Source organism: Gossypium hirsutum, chromosome A08 (genome assembly GCF_007990345.1).
Source record: "Gossypium hirsutum isolate 1008001.06 chromosome A08, Gossypium_hirsutum_v2.1, whole genome shotgun sequence".
NCBI classification, from domain to species: Eukaryota; Viridiplantae; Streptophyta; class Magnoliopsida; order Malvales; family Malvaceae; genus Gossypium; species Gossypium hirsutum.
In genome coordinates this window covers 65,169,556-65,177,708 of record NC_053431.1, presented here as the reverse complement: position 1 = coordinate 65,177,708, position 8,153 = coordinate 65,169,556, and the positions used below count along the sequence as shown (strand labels likewise).

The following is an 8,153-nucleotide window of genomic DNA, read 5'->3' as shown; positions in this document are numbered from 1 at the left end:
TGAATTTAGAGCGTTCGCTATTTTCCCCACTTGATTTTCAAGAGCTCGAAGAGATGCAATATGACTCTGAATCACATCATTATTTTTGACCATATACTCCTTCAACAAAGATTCAATAGAAATAGAAGATGACACTTGACCTTGTTGAGCATTTTTCCTCGGCATAGGTTAATTATAACCAGGCGGGTGCATTATGGATATTTTGTCTTGCAACATTGTGTGAACCCCCCGCACATTGATTGTTCCAATTAAAATTTCGAATGCTGCTTTCACCCCAGATTGTAACTATCAAAATAGGGATTATTATTTCGGTTAAAATTACCCATATAGTATACCGATGCTGGGCTTGGTGGGCTTCTTTATTGTTTTGATCATATTAGCTAAAGAAGATACCTGGGTTGTCAACGAAGTAATTGCATTGAGCTCCATAGTACTAGCAGCTATCTTGTACGTCCTAACCCTTGTATTAGGGTATTAATAGTCATTGTTGGCAATCTTTTCTAAAAATCTCATCTGCTTCGTTGTAAGATTTATCCAACAATGTACCATTGGCAGATGCATCAACTACCATTCTTGTATGTGCATTCAGCCCATTATAGGATATTTCCATCTTAGTCTAGTGCTGAAATCAAGCATCAGACATTTCTCAATTAAATCTTTTAATCATTCCCAAGCTTCATATAATGTTTCATCCTCTAACTGCCAAAAATACGTGATATCATTTCTAAGCTTGGCATTCATATTTAGTGGATCATATCGTAGTGAAAACCTTTAACAAATGTCATTCAATGATGTCACTATCCTCGACGAAAAAGCATTCAGCCATGCTCTCGCACAATCTCTTAAGAATATGGAAATAGTATAAGTCGCAAGGCGTCTTCAGGAAGACCTTGTTGTCTAAATAAGTCACAGACCTCTACAAAAGGTCTTAAGTGTAGTCTCAGATCTTTAGCAGGTAACCCACTAAACTGTCCTATTATTTGCAACATCTGAAACATTACTGGTTTAAACTCAAATTGCTGAGCCTGTATTTGTGGTCTGATTATCCCTGGATTCAAATCATCTAAAATTGGAGCAACATTCTTTCAAACAAGTCGGTCTCAGTCATCAATCACCTAACAAATAAGAGGATTCACATCCTGACCATTTGGATTATTATCAGACCTGGACCATTTGGATTATTGTTGAGATCAAGGTCATTTCCATTCCTAGCCATTTTTCACAGTTCTTTCTACCTTCTTCGCAAAGTTCTTTTGATTACTAAGTCAATGGGATACTCTTTGTTAGTAGGAATGCCTCTTCTCATCTACTGCTGACAAACGTGTAGAAATTAAATTAAATGAAGTTAAATAAAACTAAGCAAAATTAAATAAAATAACCAAACCAAATTACGCCAAATTGCTGATCCCTAACAACGGCCCCAAAAACTTGTCGCTTGTGAATATGATATATGAATTGTGCAAGTATACACGTTGGATTAAGTAATAAAGTCATGAGTGAGTATAGTTCCCATGAGGATCGGATTAAGGCACAAAAGTGGTCAAGTTATTATAATAAAATACGAATAATGCTATGGTAAAGCTATGGTAAGATGTAGTGGCAATTAAAAGGAATAATGATGTATGCAATATGTGGAATTAATGAATAATTCAAAATGCTACGGTGAAACAAAAGTAGATATGTAATGGAAATTATGAAAATAATTATATGAATAATATGTAACTGACAAATAAATAGCTAAAGATGCGATGGCAAAGATACTAAGGCAAAAGATAAGGGTTACACGATGTTAAGTGGAAAGGTCAGGATTACTAAGAATATACCTTTCCAGTCAGCAATGCCTCAGCAAAATCATACTTAACCTACTGCTTAGAAGAGTTCTAAAGTAGCCTACTTCTTTCGAAAGTAGAAACCTCAAGTTACATTGTCTGTGTCGACAGGCCATTAATATGGTACTTTGTATTGTTTTCTTCTATATGAATGCTGTTATATGTTTAGAGTCTACTACAAGTATCTATCGAGTACTTGCTCATATAATTAAACCATGGTCTAACTAATCTAACCTTTTCATAAGTTAGATTAGTTTAAAGGTATGTTGCACAGTCAACTACGTCTAGGGATCGCTCACATATATTTTAAAGAATAAAACAATTGAATGAAACAGCAAAATAATTTAGATTTATACTACAGCCATTAAAGACAGTCAAAGTTTCATCAAAGTAATCCCAACCCTATGAGATCTAGCTCATAGTTTGGCAAATAAAATTCAACTCAAGCATCATTTTCATATGTGACAGCCCTAAAGTGACCCTAGTCGGAAAGCGGTTTCGGGACCGCTAAACCGAGTCACCAAATTATTTGAATATGATATTTATTGTCTAAAGTATGTGATTATGAATGTGTGAAAGTTTTAAGCTTCGATTTAGTAAATTGCATGTGAATTTAGTCAATAGGACTTAGGTGTGACACTTTTGAAATGTGATAGGTTAATCTATAAGGATCAATTAGTGCTTGAAATCAAAGGGTGGACTTGCATGTCAATTTCCCCCCTAATTAGTAGTGGCCGGCCATGAGCATGAGGGTGGACAAATTGTTATGGCTAAAACATGTCATAAACATGTTGGGTTTATGCTTTATGTTAGGAATAATAAAATAAAGAACATGGGCAATAAAATATTAGTGTTAGTAGGAGGAGAAACAAAAAAAAAATGTGTGTGGTTGTCCCCATTGTGTCGTACCTAGAAGAAAAAAAAAAGAAAAAAAAGCTCTCATGTTGTTCTTGGCCGAATAGAAGAAAGAAAAGAAGGAAATGGAGCTTTGAGAAAAATCGGCTATGGTGGGTTGCTAGACTAAGGTATGTTTAATGTTGCTTTAAAAGTTCATACATCCCTTGGATGATTAGTCTGAATTCTAACTATCTCATGGATGGGTTTGGGGTTATTAGAGAGTTAGTATTCAACTAAGAGGCTTCAAAAATTTCGGTTGAAGCCTTGATACTATTAGCATGTTAGCTATATGGATGTGTTATGATGCTTGAGATGTTAGATAAATTTGAACTCATCACCAAGTTCTTTAAGCAACCCAAGTTAAAAGTTTCGGTATTGAGGTATCTTGAGCATTCGGCCATGGTAGGAAGTAGAAGAAAAATATGGTTGTTGTTAGATGAAGTAGAGTCTAACAAATGAGCACATATGTGCATTAGTTGCTAGATGGAGAAGAATCGGCTAGCAAGTTGTGTGCTAAGGCCGAATATAATTTTGAACATTATTGAGTAATGTATGTGTTTTGGAATTGATGGAATGGAGAGTATGCTTAAATTGTGTTATGAACAATTATATGTTAAATCAAGGTTTGCTAAGCTAGCTATTAAGGTGAAGTGCAAATGTTAGTATTTGATTTCTAGTGTATATATGTGTATTAGCCGAGTTTTGAACTTGAAACAAAATGGTATTTAGTCAATACAAGTGACCATATTTGTAGAATGTATTAAGTATACAATCGGCCTCAACATAGACATGCATATTCGGCCACATGAATGAGTACATAGGTTGATGTGTATGTTCGGCCATAGGTAAGCATATTGATGGCTTTATCTTGACTTAGAAAATTCGGCTAAGGAGAATATTGGCTAATATGTTGAATTTGATTCGTGATTTCATACATATATGACTCTAATGCCTATTATATAAGGGCTAAGTACCTTGAATTCCTCTTTGATGTTCAAAATGATTAAATCAATTTATTTGTTAATATTAAGCTCAAGAGCAAAGGAGGACTAAATCCGATAAAGGGAAGGAAAAAGTGATCGAATAGCCATCGAAATCGTTCGACAACATCCGAGGTAAGTTTTCGAGTAATGAGACTTAGTTTATGATTAGATTAAGTCATGACGTATGAGCATAACAAATATACGGTGATATAATGATTCTACTTGAACTATGTGTTGAGTTAATTAGTCTATACGTATGACGGGTAGCCGTATGTGGATAGAGATCATGTCATAAAGCAAACCAAACCATGCTGTTTGTAAGTGGCTATTGAGCCGAAAATGGGAATGCTTAATAGGTGACTTGTGTTTGAATTCTAGTTATGAAAATGAAATAGAGATGTGTCATGATTTATTGATATGTGCATGAATACTCGGATGATAACCGGGCTAAGTCCCGAAGGCATTTGTGCGAGTTACTATTTCTGGGCTAAGTCCCAAAGGCATTTGTGCGAGTTACTATTTCCGGGCTAAGTCCCGAAGGCAATTGTGCGAGTTACTATAACCGGGCTAAGTCCCGAAGGCATTTGAGCGAGTAACTATATCCGGCTAAACCCCGAAGGTACTTGGTTGGGAATGAGCGATCTTGCTATAATAATTTCAATTAATATGCTCGTAAAATCCCAACGATGAGGTACGTTTCGTATACGCATTTGAGTAGTGATTCCGTTTAAATATTATTCGCTCAGACGATTAATGAGCTTCCGGCTTTTGGTTAAGTTGATCCCTTATGTATGAATATAAGGGTTGGAAATGTGAAGTAGGACTGATTGTTGAGAATATGTGTATATGAAATTATCCGTTTAGTTATATGAATGCTATACTTCAGTTGTGCCTAATTTCATTGCTCAAAACTTACTAAGCATTAAATGCTTACTCCGTTCTTTGAATCTCTGTTTTATAGATTTTGGTTCGTCAGCTATCGGACTCGGGATTGTCGAAGTCGAAGTCGTCCACACTATCAAAGCCCTTTTGGTACACTTTTGGTTGAACTCTGAAAATGGCACGTATAGGACTATCCTTTTTGATGTTGGTCATGTACCTTTCGGTATTGTACGAATTTGGATAGCCATGCGAAAATGGCTTATATATATTTTGAGCATAATGTTATAATCATTTTGTATGTATAAGGTTATTGAGAGGTGTGGATATGCTTGGCAGTGATTGGCCATTGGAATGGTTAATCACGATCATACTTTGTGCTATATATGCTACAGGGTTGGTTGAATCATGGAAACTATGTAATAGGTAAAGTCTACATTAATGGCAGATGCTGACAGAAGCAGTTGTGTGAATTTTAAAAATCACTAAAAATAGTAGGAATGGAATTAAATAGTGAATAAATTATTTAATCGAACCTTGATGAATCTACTTTCATATGGAAGAAACAAAATGATCATATGAGTCGTATTTTAAGAGATATTTAAGTTTTCGCAAAACAAGGCCAGAACGGTTTCTGGAGTCCCTGTTCCAACTTTGGAAATTCATTATAAATTAACCAAAGATAATTATGAATCCATTCTATATATTTATAGATTCCTTTTCAAGTCTAGTTTCTATAGAAACAAACGGCATCAGTATTGAAGCCCTGTACAGGGAGATATCCAAGTCGTAATGCATGAAGGTCAGAATAGTCGAACCCTGTAATAGGGGAGACTTTAACTAATAAACTGTACTAATTGGGTTGACCAAAAATTCTAGAAAAAAATTTGTAGATGGATATATGAGTCTAGTTTTAGGAAAAATTTACAGAACTGGTTTTTGAGTTTTGGAACTCGAGATATGATTTTTAAGGTGACAGTCACGCAGTTAGCCAGCTCGTCTGGAAATTTTAAAATGGACTGTGCAAATAAGCGAATTAAGTCTGTTAACCCCTCGTGTCCGACTCCGGCAACGGTCTCGGGTACAGGGTGTTACAATTTTATTGGTATTAGAGCTCCGATTTAGTCGATTCTAGGACTACCGTAATACGTTCGGGTCTAGCTATACATGCCATTTTGTGATTATTTGATAGTGTGGTGATTTCTGACATTGTCAAATGTGTTTATTTATAGTAATGGATCCCGATCCCGACCGAGCGGTAGTAGATGATCTTGAGAGTGTAGCGCCTGCTCCCGCACAAGGGACAGCGCCGGCGGACTCTCAACCTATTGCTAGTAATCCGAATGATGAGGCTAGACAAGCTTTTTATAGCATGATGAATGATTGGTTCAACCAATACATTCGAACTAATACGGCTGTTCCACAACCTCCATTCCCGAAAAATACAACCCCCGCACCTACAATACCTCCGGTAACTGACCAAATAAGGTCAAATAAGCCCACAGTTGACAGAATTCGAAAACACGGGGCTACTGAATTTAAAGCTACGGACAGCGATGATGCCGAGCAAGCGGAATTTTGGTTGGACAACACTATTCGGGTACTCGATGAGCTATCTTGCACACCCGATGAGTGCCTAAAGTGTACTATCTCCTTGCTACGTGGTTCTGCCTACTATTGGTGGAATACGTTGACTTTTGTTGTGCCCAGAGAGCAAGTAACTTGGGAGTTTTTCCAAACTGAGTTTCGAAAGAAGTATATCAGTCAGAGATTCATTGACCAAAAACGGAAGGAATTTCTTGAACTTAAACAAGGTTCCATGTCGGTTACCGACTATGAACGAAAATTTGTGAGGCTTAGCCGTTACGCACGAGAATGCATTTCTTCAGAAGCTGTGATGTGTAAACGTTTCGAAGATGGACTGAATGATGATATAAAGCTGTATGTTGGCATTTAAGAAATCCGAGAATTTGTGGTACTTGTCGAGCGAGCTTGCAAAGCCGATGAGCTTAGTAAGGAGAAAAGGAAAGCTGATATGGGAGCAAGGGAGTTTCATAAGAGATCTTCGGGAAAGCCCTTCCAACAGTCATCGAAGAAATTTAGAGATGATCTAGGCCGATCTAGAGACACTTCGGGCTTTTCTAGACGAGATCGCGATCGACCCCCTGTGAGTGCACGAGTCACTTCGGTCGCCAGTGTTGGAAATGATCGTCGAGATAGAACGGAGTGCCAGTATTGTGGTAAATGGCATTCGGGGAGTTGTAGATTCCATGACCGCTCCTGTTACAAGTGCGGATCAGTTGACCACTTTATTAAAGATTGTCTAAGGTTGTCTGAACAGAATGTAAATCAGAGTGGGAAATCGGGGGCTACCACTGCTCGAGGTAGACCATCTAGAAACACGGGAAATCCTAGTGGTGGTCAGAGAGGATCTAGAGATGCTACAACCAGATCTGAGGCTCGCGCTCTTGCTAGAGCTTACGCTATACGCGCACGCGAGGATGCTTCCTCGCCAGATGTTATTACCGGTACTTTTACTCTCTTTGATACTAATGTGATTGCTTTGATTGACCCTGGTTCTACTCATTCTTATATATGTGAAACCTTAGCATCCAGTAAGACTTTACCTATTGAGTCTACTGAGTTCGTAATTCGGGTTTCAAATCCCTTGGGTCGTTACGTACTTGTCGACAAAGTGTGTAAGAAATGTCCCCTAGTAATTCGAGGTTCCTGTTTTCCGGCGGACCTGATGCTTTTGCCGTTTGATGAATTTGATGTTATTCTTGGTTTGGATTGGTTGACCGTGCATGATGCGGTTGTGAATTGCAAAAGCAAGACTATTGATTTGAGGTGCGCAAATAATGAGATAATCCGAGTTGAGTCTACTGTCTTGAATGGATTGCCAACAATAATATCCTCGATGTTAGCTCAAAAATATGTGAGAAAAAGGTGTGAAGCATATCTTGCGTACGTACTTGATAATAAAGAGCCAGAAAAGAAACTTGAATCTGTGTCGGTGGTTTGTGAATACCCAGATGTTATTCCCGAAGAATTACCGGGTTTACCACCTGTTCAGGAGGTAGAGTTTGGCATCGAGCTTGTACCTGGGACTACACCGATTTCGATAACTCCGTATCGTATGGCACCAACGGAATTAAAGGAATTGAAAGCTCAGTTGCAAGAGTTGACGGATAGAGGTTTCGCTCGACCAAGTTTCTCACCTTGGGGCGCACCAGTATTGTTTGTGAAAAAGAAGGACGGAACCATGAGGTTGTGCATTGACTATCGTCAGCTGAATAAAGTGACGATAAAGAATAAATATCCATTACCGCGTATTGATGATTTGTTTGATCAACTGAAGGGAGCCTCGGTGTTTTCAAAGATAGATTTGAGATTGGGTTATTATCAGTTGCGAATTCGTAATTCGGATATACCCAAAACTGCTTTCAGAACGAGATACGGCCACTACGAGTTCTTAGTGATGCCGTTTGGGCTCACTAATGCCCCTGCGGTATTTATGGATTTCATGAATCGGATCTTCAGACAGTATTTGGACCGGTTCGTA

At 37.9% G+C, this 8,153-nt stretch overlaps 1 non-coding gene across 1 annotated transcript; it reads left to right on the top strand.

Moving 5' to 3' along the window:
• The first annotated feature begins 625 nt into the window (after positions 1 to 625).
• LOC121205810 (small nucleolar RNA R71) lies at positions 626 to 732 on the top strand. Its single transcript, XR_005900883.1, has one exon. It is a non-coding gene; the product is annotated as a small nucleolar RNA R71 (small nucleolar RNA).
• Positions 733 to 8,153: the final 7,421 nt, after the last annotated feature.